We start from the raw sequence: 17,557 nt of genomic DNA on the forward strand, positions 1-17,557 counted from the left end.
TAAGTGAAAGCTACGCCGAAAAAGTAAAAATACAGGAGCACACGCATTTAATAAACACATATCTCGTAATTGTTTCTGGTTTCCAGAAACCTGGAGAAAATACCAGAAGCTTCTCGTGACTGATTAAAAAGCCGGACAGAAACTTCTCAGTTCAGTTGTTTACTAAGTTGTTGTGATTTTAGCTGCTGTAATTTTGAGATCGGATTAGCTTTCTCTGCGCTTTGAATAGTGTTCTATTTAACGTTTTTAGTAGTTTAATAACTACTGTGTGATATTGTACGACTATCTGTGAGGAAAATTTTCAGCATTTGTTTTATTTCTTGTGATTAGAATACATTTTATTAACTTTTCATCAGACTTTGCATTCTGTCGTGAACATTGTGAGTTTAAGAGAAAATAATGAGCGGTTTGTTAAAATTTAGATCAGATGAAAGATCTTTTAATATATAGCATTTTAATACTATTTAGCACAGTGTAATAAGTTCATTTTACAGTACGCAACATCCTCAAAAATGATCGTTACAACGCAGTTCAATCATCCATCTTTAGAACAACAATCTCTCTCGTTGCCATTCAGTAACAGAGAAACTTACCTCTCATGGAGTTCGATAGTGGCGCGACATTCTCCCCACCTTGAGTTTGGAGATACAAACTCAAAACAGTAAAATAATGATAATACATACATACAATTTTGAGATAACAATAACGTGCATAATAATAATAGAAATATTTCAAAATATTAGAATGCAAATTGAAATCAATATTTTAGAGTTCAAACACAGAAAGTTCAAAAGTTTGTTTAGAAGTTTATAAATCCAGTCTTTTAACTGTTTTTATTTTTCGTCCTGAGCGAGACACGCGAACAGTTTCATTAGAGTCAGTATTAAGCTCAGGATTTTCAGCTACCACTTCCGGAACCTTCTGAGGTTCCGATACGACTTGCTCGTAATTTGGGGTCAATTCCAAAGGATACAGTCGTTGGATTGGTCTTAATATGTTTCCCTTTTCAGTTCGCAGTTTCACAAGTCTGATGATTCCATCTTTTCCTGGAAAGAGTTCCAGTACTCTCCTTAGCAGCCAATGGAGCCTTTTTTTATCATCTGTACCAATTAACACTATGTCACCTACATTTATTTTATCTTCTCTTTTGTTAACTGAAGAACGAAGGAAACCCAGATACTCCCTTTTAAACCTTCGTTTTAGATTTTCACGAACCTTTTGAATATGTCTCCATCTCAAAACAATATTAGTCTTTTCAATTTGATCCAAATCAGGAACATCATTTAATGGAATGTCCTGAAGAAACATTGAGGGGGTCAAGGTCTTCAGATCTTGTTCCTCGGATAGGTAAGTTAACGGTCTGCTGTTCATGATAGATTCGCTTTCACAGACGAGAGTCTGCAATTCCTCGTAAGACAAACAGAAGCGTCCAAGATTTTTTCTCAAAAGATCTTTCAAAATCCCAATCAAGCGTTCCCAGAAGCCTCCCCACCATGAAGAGGAGGGTGGGTTAAACTTCCAACGCATTTCGTTGAATCTAAATTCACTTTCAATTGTAGTCCAATCTAATTGTTTCAGAGCATTATTTAGTCCTGTAAAATTAGTACCATTGTCTGAATACATCACAGAAATTCGTCCTCTTCTGGCTATAAACCTACGCATAGCTTGGATGAAGTCATTGGTACTCAGTGAAAATATTAGCTCAAGATGGACAGCTCTAAATACGGCGCAAGTAAAAAATACTATCCACACCTTTTGTTTAGATTTAGTCAACAGAGGTCCAGCTATATCTACACCTGATACTTGAAAAACTGCTTCTACTTCTGTTCGGTTGTTTGGAAGAGGCGGAAAAGGTACCTCAAGATGTTTTACCTTTTGCCTTGTACATGTTAAGCATTCTTTGATAACACTCCGGACAGTTCTTTTCCCTTTCACTATCCAAAATCTTTCCCGTAAAATAGTCAGTAGAGTTAATGTTCCAGCATGCTTGTTAGCAATATGTTCTTGGGCTATAAATCTTCTCATTGCCAGGTGTTTCGATGGTAGAATTATTGGAGAAATAAAATCTTTCGATTCTTCCTCATTTATCAATCTGGACTTCAGTTGTAAAATTCCTTCTTCATCTTCAAATATTAGACCTTTCAAATTTTTTCGTGTTTCTTCATTAGAGTAACATTCCTTTTGTATTACACGGAAAATAGTCCTTTGTGCATTTAACAATTCTTCATTTTGAAGTTCCTTACATTTTCTTAAGTCCTTGGCCTTTGGTTGAAAACGCAGTATCCAAGCCATAACCCTAATCATCTTTGAAAATCTAGAGAATCTTCTGGCTAACTGTAATGAAATTGACTCTAGTTCTGTGTTACTAGCAGAGATGACTGACTTTCGTTTCTCTATCTCTACTTCTTTTTCGTTAATATTTACAGCTGACTTTGGCCACTGCTCCTTCGGATTCTTCAACCAAGCTGGCCCTTGCCACCACTTGCGTTTCTGAAGTTGCCTAGGTCCACAACCTCTTGGCAAAATGTCTGCTGGATTCTGGTCAGTTGAAATATGGAACCAATCTTCCGAAATTGTCAATTTTCTAATTTCACTTATTCTGTTTGTAACGAATACCGACCACTGTTCTCGACGAGTTATCCACACAAGAACTGTGGAAGAATCTGTCCAAAAGTAAGTCTTGATGTTGGGAAGTTTTAGAGCTTGCTTCACAGAACTAAACAGCCTAGCACCTATGGTAGCAGCCATTAGTTCAAGTCGTGGTATAGTAATAGTCTTCGTTGGAGTTATTCGTGATTTGACTTGAAGTAATTGAACAGTCACTGAACCCATACTGGATTCACTTCTTAAGAAAATGCATGCCGCATAAGCTGTCTTGCTGGCATCGACAAAAGTATGGATACTTAAATTGGATTCCTTCATCACACCTAACCATCTTGGAATTTTTATATTTTTGAGGTATTTCAGTTGTTTTCCCCATTTGAAAAAATTCTTCTTTATTTCATCATTCACTTCATCATCCCATGATTCTTTGCTCTTCCAAGCGGCCTGCAGCAAAATCTTAGGCTGAATCATAACAGGTGCAAGGAAACCTATGGGATCAAATACTCGACTAACTAGTGAAAGCATTTTCCTTTTAGTTACTTTTTCTCTTTCATCAAATTTCAAAAATTCGGTGTCTATTTCTAAGGTATCTAAATCTTTGTCCCAAACCAGTCCTAATACCGGTGATGTTTTACTTTCTGAAAATGCAGGAATGCCAGAACTTTCCCATCCTCTGAGATCAAACATTCCTTCTTTCATTACATTAGTTGCAGATTCTATGAATATTTCTAGTTCGTCATTATTTTGTACACTAGTTACGCAATTATCGACATAAAAACTATCTTGTAATTTTTTAAGAAATTCTTCAGAATATTTTTCTTTCCACGTTTCTTTGGATAAATGATGGTCAATAACCGCCATCAGCAAAAATGGACTACAAGTAATGCCAAATACCACACGGGTGTGACGAAATGTCTTCACTCTACCATCATCACCATACCAAAGAAATCGTAAAAAATCTCGATCTCTTTCATTTAGAGATATCTGTAAAAAAGCTCGTCTGATGTCTGAAATCACACCAATTTCATGTAAGCGAAATCTTGCTAGAATAGACGGAATAGTTTCAATCAAATTAATTCCAGTCTCTAAGCAATCATTTAGAGATGGCTGATTAGAAAGCTTTGCCGAAGCATCAAAAACGGGTCTAATTTTCATGGAAGATAGTGAGGACGTTTCCTTAATGACTGGACGATGTGGGAAGTAATGAACAACGGGTAAAGACAACTCCTTTTGGGGAACTTCTTCAATCACTCCTTCCTGCAGCCATTCATTAAAGACTTCATGATACCTTTCACGATATCCGATTTTTTCCAACTTCTTCGTAGTAGATTCGAGTCTTTTCAAAGATAGGTCATAATTGCCAGGTAAGACTGCATGCTCAATCTTCCAAGGCATATCAACCTCGTATCTACCATTTTCTAATTGACGAACTGTTTCTTGGAAATGAACCATAATAGCTCTTCTTGACTCTTCTTTAGTTTTTTGTTCAACAGGATCTCGGATACCCAATAATTCTAAGTCCCACAACGATGAAATAGGCAGGTCTTCTTGAGATAACATAGAAACTATAGTCATATTTACATTGTGCTGATGTTCGGATTGAGGTACTTTACCCATCAAAGTCCAACCCAATTTTGTTTCTATAGCCACTAAACCTGTTCTTAGTTCTTCTCGTTTGCCAGTAAATAACTTCCCTGCAACATCTGCCCCTAACAGTATTTCAATAGGGCCTGGATTCCCTTGGGTATCGGTTAAGCGTATTCCCTTATTTCCTAATTCGCGAATCCAAAAACCGTATCTTATGCTTGAAATATCATTACAAATAACATCATGGTCTACAGCATCTAATTTACACGAATATTTACCATCAAGGCTACTCAAATAAATCTTGTAACATTGATGTTTATAAATTTCAGTTTTCTTTCCACCAAATAAAGAGTGACTAAATTCTTCCTCCAATTGCAAGTCAAAACCCATTTCTTCTGCAGTAGACTTTAAAACAACTTTTTGAGCTACCCGTATCAATCATTAATCTAACTTTACGCCTTTTATTCTTACCCTCTATGTTCACAACTAGGGTCTGAAGGAAAACTTCATTCGTAGCACGTGAATGCAAAGAATCGATTGTTTTCTCTTTTTTCTCATCATTTTCCTGGTTATGCATTTCACTAGACTTGTTACATTGAAGACTAGGACAAAAAAATTTCAAATGCCTTTTTGAACAAATCTGACACTTAACACTTGATCGACACTGGTTACTGAGGTGACCTTTAACCAAGCATATTCTGCATAAACCTTTCTTTTTTATCGCAGACATTTTTTCATCTAACGGAATATAAAACGCCTTTTTACAATTACGCGTTTCATGATCTTTTAAACAAAACGAACAAGAAGGTATTGCTTCATGATTCATCAAATCCGACGCGGAAGGAATATTTTGGCTAGTTGCCAAGTGCTTACGATCAGACTTCGAAAAAATATCCGCTCTGCTTAATTTTATTTTTTCTTCTGACTGAACTTCGCTTTTCAGAAATTCAATTATTGCATCAAGACTCGAAATGTTTCGTTCAGATTCAGTAATTTTTCGTTGTCTTTCAAACGATCGCAATACGTGAATAGGAATAGCACTTTCCACAAGAGGATAAAAAATTGTTCTACACTGATCAGTCGTTACACCAAGACTGCTCAGGGCTCTAAGTTGTGTTGAAAGTTTGTTATACAAACTACTCACAGAATCCTGCTTCCTTTTCGCTGCGTTATCCAAAACAAGTTTTATTAACTCTCGAACATAAAAATCAATTAAAAGTTCTTTACGGCCATATCTCTCAGTAAGGCTTTCTATAGCCAAAGGATAATTTTCGTTCGTTACCGGAAAAGATTCTACAATATCGCTAGCTTCTGATTTAATTTTTGTTGACTGTATCAAATAATGGAATTTGTCTGCATTCGTTAAATTATTATTTTCATGTATGTTTTTAAACTGATTCCAAAACGTAAGCCAATTTTTTAAATCACCCGCGAACTTATAAAGTTCTACTTTCGGTAGGCGTTGGCACAAAGTTTTACATGTATTTTCATCAGTAACTAATTTCTGACTACTCTCTGACGATGTATTTTGGATTTCGTTTAATTTACTCTTAATATTATCTAGAAATCGTTCCGATTTTAACTGTATCCTAACAGCCTTCTCTCGATAGTCCTCTGTTATTTCAAATTCTGTTTCGAATTCTTTATCATCAGTTATAGTATCTAAATAAGCACTGTGCGTCAATTCTAATGTTTCTGCCTTTTTCTTGAACAAATAAAAACACATTTCTGCTTCTTCATAATCAACATTATCATCATTTAAAAGTTCATCTAGTCTTTTATATGCTTTAGTAAAAGCTGAACGTTGCTCAGTTTTGTTTCTTTTCATCACTTCCATTTTGTCATAAAAGTTTAAAATATTCAGATAAAAATTAGGCAAGAAAAGTATTTTAAACTTCAGTAAAACAATAATCAATAACTTCAAAACGGAAGTATAAGGTAATCAACTTACCCTATCTATTCTTTCATCCAACATGTTTCCAACAAACACGCCCACCCGGGGGCGCCAGAAATGTCGTGAACATTGTGAGTTTAAGAGAAAATAATGAGCGGTTTGTTAAAATTTAGATCAGATGAAAGATCTTTTAATATATAGCATTTTAATACTATTTAGCACAGTGTAATAAGTTCATTTTACAGTACGCAACATCCTCAAAAATGATCGTTACAACGCAGTTCAATCATCCATCTTTAGAACAACAATCTCTCTCGTTGCCATTCCGTAACAGAGAAACTTACCTCTCATGGAGTTCGATAGTGGCGCGACACATTCAGTCTATTACGAACCCGTACGCATGCAACAATATATATCAAATTCAGTTAACATTGAGGAGCTAAATTTTGGGCAGTTAATTTTTCAAAAAGTACTTGTGCGATTTTTACAAAACTTGGCATAATTTGAGTCATAGAATCAAAGATTGAACACAATTGGCATGTCATTTCAGAAAACGTCAAAATACCTATACTAGACACAATGCTATATGTAAACTCGAGCGTACATAAGCTAAGTCGCTTTTTCGAGACATGAATAACGCAATTTGAATTTCGTCAATCGGCCCAGTAGAACTGGAGACATAGAACTGTCCTTTTTTTTTCGCAGTATACCTGAATATTCTGGAAAACTGGCTATAACTCATAGATGGGAACATGGTTTTATTTTCTAACAACACGGCCTCCACAAAATTGACATCAGGAAGTTTGGGATTACATCAGTGATGCCTATTTTATGGATTAACCGGCTTTGGGGCCCACAGATAGCTTCTGCAAATAGTCACTTTGCTTACTGTGTCCCACAGTATGTGGACTCTTTCTGTGGGGTTTCATCAAGGACAATATTTATGCCCCTTCACTTTCCTCAACACTGTCAGAATTGAGAAGGCACTGCATTATTACCAACATGAAAGACATGCTCCAAAGGAGAAAACTGCCTGGAATTTGCTGTGTCACATGTAAAACAGACGTAGAATAGAATGCATTTGAGATAACATGTTTCTTTTCTCCTATTATTTAAAAATAGGGTCATGCAGTTTTGTTTAAAATTGTAACATAATGTTAATTTATAAAATAAAACAAAGAAAAATAAAATTTCCAATAATTTGTAAAAATGACAAAAATTAATTCGAATACAATTGTTGCATTTTCGCAATTAGGCACACTGTGCAAGAAAAAAAGACGGGGACAGTTCCAAGGAGGTTAGAATGACATACTAATTTTTTTTCCATATTTCGATTCTAAGACGCAAATTATGCCTTAAAGTTTGTAAAATCTGGTGTGAAATTTACGGAGAAATTCAAAAATTTATCTTGGCGCAATTTTTTTCAGTTTTCGCCAAGAATAATTCACTTGGCGAACTTCTTAATACATGGCAGCCTAATTTCCTTTCCCTTTTTACATTATGGAAAAATAGTCACTTCGTTCTTACTTTCAAATCATTTTAACGAAGTGCCTAAACCATATTTTATGTTATTATCGCTTTCATCACATATGCCAAATTTCTAAACGCGCCAATATATAAAATCACGTATATCTTCAGAAATTTTGAATAAGAAACTCTAATTTTTTGCAGATGAACCTAGAAATACATCTACTTTTAAAATTTTTAACCACATCATAGAGATGAGGTTAAAAATTTTATCGGCTATAATACAAAAATATTTTCGAGAATTAAAAAATACAAATTAAATTAAATCACAAAAAATGGGTGAATTATTTTTGGAATGAACCTAAATTTTGAAATGTGAAACGAAGAATCAAATAAGTTTAATAAAAAAAGGGATATTAATAAATATATGTATATCAAATTCAATTAACAAGGAGGAGTTAACATTTTGAGAGCTATTTTTTTAAAAATTACACGTGCGATTTTTACAAAACTTGGCAGTTTAGTATAATTTGAGTCGTAGAATCGAAACATGGAAAAAAAATTGCCATATCATTTCAGAAAAAGTCCGATTTTGTGTCAAAATACCTATATTTAAACACTACTGAATAAGAACCTAGTATATTAGAACATTGCTAATGTATAAACCTAAATCTATATCCTAAGTCGCGCTTTCGAGACATGAAAAACGCAAGTTACATTTCGTCAATCAGCTCAGTAGGACAGGAGATATAGAACTGTCTTTTTTTTTTAGATAATGTCAAAAAGACCCGGCACTTGGTGCATGCAGCAAAAATTTTCATAATATGACTGCTGGCAATACTTTAGAGTGCAGTTCGGGAAGTCCTGTCACACACAAAGGTTAGAGTTCAGCCAGGCTTGCTGCCCAGGTACCAGAGATGGGTGGGAAGGGGCACTAACTGCACCATGATTTGTGATATTTTCAGAGAATACAATTCCAGATAAGGAAGGGTGGAAGAGGCAGGGCCGTTCCTAGGCCTTTGGCTGCCTGCATATTTTCCTAGGATTGCTGCCTCCAAATAAAAAAAAAAAAGCTCAATGATTAATAACATTTTTATTTCATATTCAATAAGTACTTACAATGAAATTAATGAATTTAAAATATTTGGTCATGGTATCGTAAGAGTCCTGCCGCCCCTTATTTTCGCCACCCGTGTGCTTTTAGCCACTGCACCACTGCTATGAACGGTCCTCAGAAGAGGAGGCAGTTAAAAGGCTAGTTTGCATGCCATTTTGTTGCCATAAAGATCCACATGGGATGGTATCCACTGAAATTACCATAAGTAAATTAATTCCTCTTTAATTACCATAAGTAATACTGTACTTAAAAAATCTGATGTGTACACCACATGACTTCCTTTTACGGAATATTAAATTATACGCATTTTTTCTTGCATTTCATTTAAACTTATTGGATTGAATTAAATCTACTTTGCCGACAGCGCACAAACCACAATAGAATAAATGCATTCTTTAAAATTCACTCTAGTATTTGTTTATCATAGCAACACTCTGGCGCTAGATTCACTTAACAGTATTAATAATTATATAAGAGTTAACTTATATATTTCGTTCATATTATAACTCATAATGCACAAAATTTATATCATTTAAAGAATAGAATTATCTAATCGTTGCCACATGTTCTATTCAAATACTACAATAAAGCTAAAAGAAATAAGCAAACAAAACAAAAAATAAACAGTTTTTCACAGACGATTGAGTATTTCTCATTTAATTAATTCAGTTCTCATTTCGCGAGAAGGCAAAAAATAAAAACTCAAAATATCTATATTAAAAATTACGAAGTAAATCTTAAACACTTATTTCCTCGAAAAAATTCCAGAAAGAATTAAGCATGATCTAATTGGCAATAATAAATGAATGCGTTATCTTTGTTGTTGCGAAGCTAAGCTTCTCTAGATTGGCAACAAATCCACTAGTCTCCTGTTTCAAATGTAAACATCAATGGCCGCCATAAAAAAAAAGGCTTAGCGGCACTTAGACAACTTTAAAATTGTTGATAATTTTAAAAATATTGCATACAGATTTACTAAAGGCATAAAAATTTAACCGGAAGATGAAAACAACATAATTCAATCATTTTTAAAGCAAAAAATGTACAATTTACAAACATATAAGAGTAAAGAAACTGAGATCACTGAGCTGGGTAATAAAGTGGATATATATATAAATATATTTATATAAGTTTGGTGCGGCCGATTGCAACCAAAATACGAGAAGCACATCTACATGTTATAGCAGTCCTATATACAAAATTTCAACTTTCTGAGGCTACTCGTTTTTGAATTATGCGAGATACGTACAGATGCCACGAAAAATTCTCTTCAGAATTAATTTTAAAGCATTTTATAATTTTTTTGGAGGAAAAGAGTATTTTATTCTGTCCTTACCTACAGATATCACGCAAAAACATCGTTAAATTGCATTCGATAGCGGTCAAAATGGATATTTTCGTTGAAATATGCTGCCTGAAACTTTTCGCGATTACAATACTTCCTTTTTACTTCGTACAAGGAAGTAAAAAGAGTGGAACAAATCTAATAAATATTTTACGTATATAATAACTTACTTTTTTCTCTTCAAAATAATTACAAATATAATGACTGCCTTTGTATATTGAAAAAAAAAAAAAAAAAAAAAAAAAAAAAAAAAAAATCTGATGTGTACACCACATGACTTCCTTGTATGGAATATTAAATTATACGCATTTTTTCTTGCATTTCATTTAACTTATTAGATTAAATTAAACCTACTTCGCCGACAGCGCATAAACCACAATAGAACAAATGCATTCTTTAAAATTCACTTTGTTTACCATAGCGACAGTCTGGCGCTAGGTTTACTTAACAGTATTATATTTCGTTCACATTATAACTCAGAATGCACAAAATTTATATCATTTAAAGAATTATCTAATCGTTGCCACATGTTCTATTCAAATACTATAACAAAGCTAGAACGATGTATAAAAGAAATATTATTAAGCAAACAAAACGAAAAAGAAATAGTTTTTCACAGACGATTGAGTACTACTCATTCAATTAATTCAGTTTTCACTTCGCGACAAGGCAAAAATATATAAAAACTCAAAATATCTGTATTAAAAATTATGAAGTAAATCTTAAATACTTATTTCCTCGAAAAAATTCCAGAAAGGATTAAGCATGATTTAATTCGCAATAATCAATGTAGGCGTTATTTTTATTGTTGCAAAGCTTAGTCTCTCTAGATTGGCAACAAATCTACTATTCTGCTGTTTCAAATGTAGGAATTCGTTGTTGACAGGTTATCTTCACGAGAAAAAAGGGGGAAAAAATGGGAGGAGTTACGAGATTCTCTGGGTTGCATGAAGATCTACTAATAACTTTCTTGCCAAGTAATTTGGCGTTATTGGCTCATTCTTATTTCTGGAACTGTGGTTGAAGAGTGGTATGTTTTTGATCCGTAAGTATGCTAAAATTCTATCGTAAATTTTTAATACCTTGTTTTCCAAATTTACACATTTTGCTTGATTAATTTGAAGTTGTTTGTTTTTAGATGTGCGCAATGGCAAATTTCAGATTATTCGTCAAATACCCAAGGTTTCTATTTCTCTGGTAAGTGTTTGCTTTATATCTTATATTTATTATTAAATATGAAAAGTAATTTTTGCATGCGTATATTTTTTCATGCTCATTTTCTGTTTTATGTGCTGGTAGATTTCTGGCCTATTACCGTGTTTTTAGATAAATGCGCCATTTTATTCTTGTTTTTTCTTTTTTTTTCCCTCCATGTCTCTTTTTATTGTGCTAGTAAATTTCTGACTGAACTCATTTCAAGTTGAATGTGGTATTTTCTTTAGCTCATGTAGAGATTCATCAAGTTTTTGCTGGTAAATTTTTGACAAAATTTCAAGTAAATGTGCCGTTTTTACTTAGTTTGCATAAAAATTGTTCTTCTTTATGCCTCTTTTGAATAAATATGTCAATTCTTGTTTGTATTATTTAATATCTTGTTTTGCATATTAATACAGTTTATTTAACAGATTGAGATGCAAGAATATTCATTAAAACTAATGCGGGTAAGTTCTTGGCCTAACAGATTGGTAAAAGATTTTCTGATCTTAATTGCTGAATTTTATTATATTCTAGGATAAAAGTCTGCTTTTTACGTGTGGAAATTTTTATTTTATCTGATTATGTGCCAAATTTGATGATTCAAGAAAAATGCCATTTCTGTGTGTAGCTAGTTCGTTGTTGCTGTTCGTCATGCAGTTCTTTTGAATATGTATCAGTTTGAAAATTTATTCATACATGTGTATTTTTCTCATCCATTTTTGCTGTGCACTTTTCCTGTGAATATTATTTTTATTTAGTCTATATAGAATTTCCTCTTTGTATTTTTTTGAATAAGTATGATAATTAGTTCTTGTTTGTGTTATTTTAATGCCCAACAATTCACTTTCGAATGTTTGTTAATTATAGAAGCTAATTTTACTTTCTGCTTGCAGTTTTTAACTCTCTACCTTTTATCCAGACATTAATAACATCTGCCTTTTCATTTCTAAACTTAAAATATCGCAGTCGGGAAAAGGTTTCAATTTGAAAAGTAATGGCTTTTCTAATTGCAAGAATTTCTCTTCAGAATTATAATTAACATAAGCTGTGCATTCTCTGCTGAGTATTTCATTTCTCGAAAAGTCTAGTAGACCTTTTAAATCGCAATTTTAATCTTTAATTTTTTGGATATAATTAAGAACGAATTCATTTGGAAGCAATTTAAAAAATAAAGGCATTAAAATATTTCTGTATAAGTCGGTATATTTTTAATGTTGCCGTGCAGCGTAAAAGCATCTCTACTTTCTCCCAGAAGTCTTGCTGTTTTTCAGATTTCAAGGTTGACTTCTGTGCCTTGTTTTGCAGATTAACATGCTTTATTTGATTGCATAGAAGTTAACTTTTCGTAAAAAGGCCTTAATTATAGTATCATTATTGGTAAATTCAATGCTTAAACAGATTGGTGAAATGTTTGACCTTAACTACTGAATTCTGCTAATTATATGGGATATGTCCATAATTTAAATTTTCTCCTAGTAAATCGATCAGTTGGAACAAAATGTGAAATGAATTTATTAAAGAGTATGTCATTTGCTGTATTTATAAATTTCCAGCCATGCATATCATTTAATAATTATTTATTTTTAGGATGAAAAAAAGTAGTAGCAGATGGTCCTACCAATTTGAATAAATATGGAATTTAGTTTTTAATAGTTTTATTTATTTCATGTAATTTATGGTATTAAAGTATAAAGGCTATGCTCGTGGATTTTCTAGTAAAGGCAAGTTTCCAATCAATAGCAGTTTTAGTGGTTGAGCTATGTATCCAGCATTTTTTTACTATGAAGACTAATCATACTAAAAAAATTTGAGCATTTTTTTCAAGTAAAAATTAGTATGTTATAGCTGTGCCAGTATCATTCTGCATAATGACAAAAGTTCATTAAATATGTTAGTGACATTTAAGTGTTGGTTTTGATTATCATGCAATACTGAAACTAAATTCAGAATTTCATTATTGACAAAAAAATTTTTTTTTAAATTCTGGGTATGAATGTCTGAGCATGTGTGTAAATTTTAAGTCATAAGAAACGAAATTAATTTGTTAAATTTGTTTCTTTCATTTGATTAATTCGTTAAACTTGCTGTTGTCTGTGAAAAATTTTCCTATTGAACTTTACCTTTCATTTTAGTGGCACATGTGATAATAGATTTTTAACCCCCCAAAAATGAAAATTTCCAAGTGTGGCTATAGAGAGTATGCTCAAGTTCATAAAATAACTTAGTTTTTCTTTATCATGACCTTTCTGTTCGAGAAGCTTTTCTGCAGCATACATTGACCACCCCTTTTCTATTATAAGAATACAGTCAGAAGTCTTTAATCTGGACGTCCATAATCCGGAATGATCTATAATCTGGACCTCAAAGCTACAAACTTTCTGCGCATGCTCGTTTAATGTATAACGGACGGTATAAGCTAAGCTAAAATTATCTTATTCAGTTAATGTTGCAGATTGCGTTGTTCCTTAATCTTCTAATTGGATCTGGCTTATTTTTTGCGGACTGTTGGAGCAATTTTATAAAAGTAAGCTTGAACTTTAGTTTATGTCAAAAAGAATTTCCGATTCTGGAGCTGCCAAAGGATCTACAAAGCGAAAGCATGTTTTGATGTCCATCAAACAAAAAGTGGAATTGCTGCAAAAAATGTATAAAGGCATATCCTTTGTTTCTCTAACCTTTCCAAAATCTGTTTATCAATTTTACACTGCTCTGCGGGGGGAGGAACATCACGGCGCAATGAACTGGAAGTTGATCTGTCAGCACTATATTATATTCAGGGCAGATGTTTTTATTTTATTCGGCTTGTAATTCCTTGCTAAATGTAGTATTTCATCTCAATGTACTCCGTTTTTGATATGATTTAAATCAAATTTCTCGTCATTATATTACGGATACACATCAAATAGTTTTCTGATTGCAATTTTCTAATTTCGACTATGCGTAATGTATTCTTTACGCATGCATGCGTTGAAAGAAATGTTTAATAAAGTAAACAAATAAATATTAAGTTTTTTTTGTATATTTTGATATCCTTTAGATCATAATTGCTCTTTATTTCATAAATTATGTTTTCAAATTTTTAATTTTATGTTTTCTGCATGCCATCTTACCAGATTTAAATTGATGATCTGTAATCCGGAAGTCCCAACGAGTCCGGATTAAAGACTTTTGAGTGTAGTAATTTTAGAAATTTATCTGCATGTCTCCTGTGGACTTTCATTTAATAGATAACTAAAGCCAGTATGGAAATTAGGACATTTTTATATTGAAGAATAATTCATTGCTGCCTACTGTCCTTTTTTAAATTTTTAGTCTTAACAAAGGAAAATGTTTCTCAGAAATAAATGGAATGTATTTAATTAAACTTAAATTAGGCAAATTCCATTCCCTCAATCTCTAATGATTTTCAAAATTTTTAAATTCTATTTCATTTGAATTGTACTTTTTCTTGTTACATTTTATTAAATTTCATTTGGTCAGAGTTGTCTTAATCTGTAGTCATTTCTAAATTTTTATATAAAGATTTAAAAAATGGAATTAGCCAGAGAATATAAGAATTAAATGTTAATATATTTTACAACAGAATTGAGTTTCAAATAGTTCAATAATCTAGTCCATGTAAATTTGAACTGAATTTTAATTTGATTTTTCTATTAATTCATTACATTTATTTAGGCGCCTAGAATGTGAACATGGTAAATAAAATGGCAAGTACCCATTCCTCAGTATATTTTGGTGGGAAAAAACTTCTGAAATTTATGTTCAGTTTGTAGTAATATTATTCAGTTAACTTCATATTTGTTTAGGAATTTCACAGGGTGGGTGATCTTCTGTGCTGAGAAAATTTTGATATTCTTTATGCTAAGAATAATTTCAAGAATTAATAAATTTCAGTTTTTTTATATGATAGACTGATTATTCAAAGTAATATACACCAAGGTCACCTTGGATGATCAAGAGCTTGTATCATACATGCATATTAACTGTTATAGGATAGCTATGGACTTTGGTCCTTCAAATTGTTTTATTAATATATATACAGTATTCAAAGAACTACAAAAGGGTGGAATGTAGTGAATAAAACATTTTTGCTTCTGATAGAAGTGTACAACTGACTGAAAAATGAAACAGCCATCGTTAAAATTCAACATCATTTGAAAGATCTTTCTTAAGTATAGTACATATTTTTAAAAAATGAAACTGTATACAGTCAAAAGTCGTTAATTCGGACACCCATAATCCGGAATGATCTATAATCTGCACCTCAAAGCTAAAAACTTTCTGCGCACAAGCCGCGTTGGCACATGCGCACAGGCGTTTTACGCGTGCGCGTAAGACCTTGACTACAGCGCATATGCGTGTGCACAAGTGCAGAATACGTTTTCGCCTGCGCGTTTAATGTATAACGGACGGTGTAAGCTAAAATTATCTAATTATCTATTTCAGTTAATGATTGCGTTGTTTCTTAATCTTCGAATTGGATACCGCTTATTATTTTTTGCAGACTGTAAGAGCAATTTTATAAAAGTAAACTTGAACTTTCGATTATGTCAAATAGAATTTCCGATGCTGGAACTTCCAAAGGATCTACAAAACGAAAGTATGTTTCGATGTCCAACAAACAAAAAGTGGAATTGCTGCAAAAAATGGATAAAGACATGAAGAATGTGACAGAGAGGTTAGTGAAAACGAAAAAATTTCGATTGACAAGTTAGTCGGCATTCTCGGCACAGCAATTAACGGGACTTGAACAGCGGAACTTTGTAACTGAACAAGAAATTATGTCTGTTTATAGAATTAAAGAGAAAGTATTATCACATAAAACGAAGCAACCTAAACAACTTACATTGAAAGAAATGTTTAATAAAGTAAACAAATAAATATTAAACTTTTTTTTTTTTTTTTTTTGTAAATTTTGATACCCTTTATAATAATTATCATAATTGTTCTTTATTTCATAAATTACAGTTTCATATTTTTAATTTTAGAATTTCTGCATGCCATCTTACGAGATTTAAACTGATGATCTATAATCCGGAATCGTCGAAGTCCCGATGAGTCCGGATTAACGACTTTTGACTGTATATGAATTTCTGGAATAATGTAACATATTAAAAGAAGATAAATTATGTATTGAAGTGAATTATGCATTCAGTATTTCAATAAATTTTCCATTTTATACATTCTTAAATCAATATAAGAATTATCAGTATTTTTAAAATCATTAGTGTAGTTGTTTTAGGAAAACTTTGGTTTAAATTCAGGCTTAGATACTAAGAGTTCTGTTTTATGAAGCAAAAGTATCTAATATTTGTTTTGCAATTAAGTTGAGCTCAAATCATTAAATGTGAATGACATAATAGAAAAAAAAAATCAGAGTTATTTTAATGACTGTGATGATGATATGTTATCTCTTATCACAGGAAAATACTTGGTATTTTATTTCAAGAAAAAAAAAACCAGCTGGGATGTTCTGTGGAGCAAGGTTTTTAAATTTTTAAATCCTGTTCCTAGAGCAGACTTGCTAGTTCTTGGTTGTAGGTAAAGTTCAAATGGTATTTTAAGAACCTGAGGCTTAAAAAAAGCGGGGAATAAATAAAGGTTTATTTTTTATAGAAAAATTCATTTATATTTCAGTAGTAGTTATTATATTGTGTGGCTATTCAATTTCTTCACTAAAACATTCTCCAGTACTTACATATTATCTCATCGACTGTAAAAGTTAGGGAGATGCTACCAAATTTCTGTTAGTTGTTCCTGTGGAACTCTGAAAACCTGACGCATCTTTATTTAACAAAAAATCAGTGTTCAACCTGCTTTGTAAAAAAGCTTTCATCAATTTCTATTAGTTTGTTTTGCCTTCCTGATTTTACTTGAAGCTCTGTATAGAATGCTATGAGTGCAGACTTTCTGCAGGTAGTTTACTGTTTTGTTGAACATATTGTATAGATTACACTTTTTTATGTCAGATTTCATAACTTTGAAAGCAATCTGCTGCTTGCTGTTCTGTAGAAATGTTTCCTAATTAAATTTTTTTTAGCTTAAAATCTTACTGCATACTGTCAGGGTCGAATTTATGTATAAGCTACACGAGCTATAGCTGAGAGCCCCCACTTTCTTGGGTGGGGGCCCAAAAATTAAGATATAGTATAAATAATATTAAAATATATTACAGTACAAAGTCCATTATCCGGAATGATCCATAATCCCGACCTCAAAGCCACAAACTTACGCATGCGCTTAAAGCCAGTAAAGCGTTTACCCACGCGCAACTTCCGATAGCGAAGAAAGTAACAAAGAACGTTATTGAAAATGAAAAAATTTCGATTGACAAGTTAGTCGGTAT

The 17,557-nt window shown here is 32.4% G+C and overlaps 1 long non-coding RNA gene across 1 annotated transcript; it reads left to right on the forward strand.

Moving 5' to 3' along the window:
• Positions 1-11,043: 11,043 nt before the first annotated feature.
• On the forward strand, positions 11,044-16,674 carry LOC146998448 (uncharacterized). The gene is made up of 2 exons (XR_015039304.1): positions 11,044-11,211; positions 15,770-16,674. It is a non-coding gene; the product is annotated as an uncharacterized LOC146998448 (long non-coding RNA).
• Positions 16,675-17,557: the final 883 nt, after the last annotated feature.

Source organism: Stegodyphus dumicola, chromosome 2, assembly GCF_044657685.1.
Source record: "Stegodyphus dumicola isolate Sdum_Otavi_A_Nest chromosome 2, ASM4465768v1".
Lineage (NCBI taxonomy): Eukaryota > Metazoa > Arthropoda > Arachnida > Araneae > Eresidae > Stegodyphus > Stegodyphus dumicola.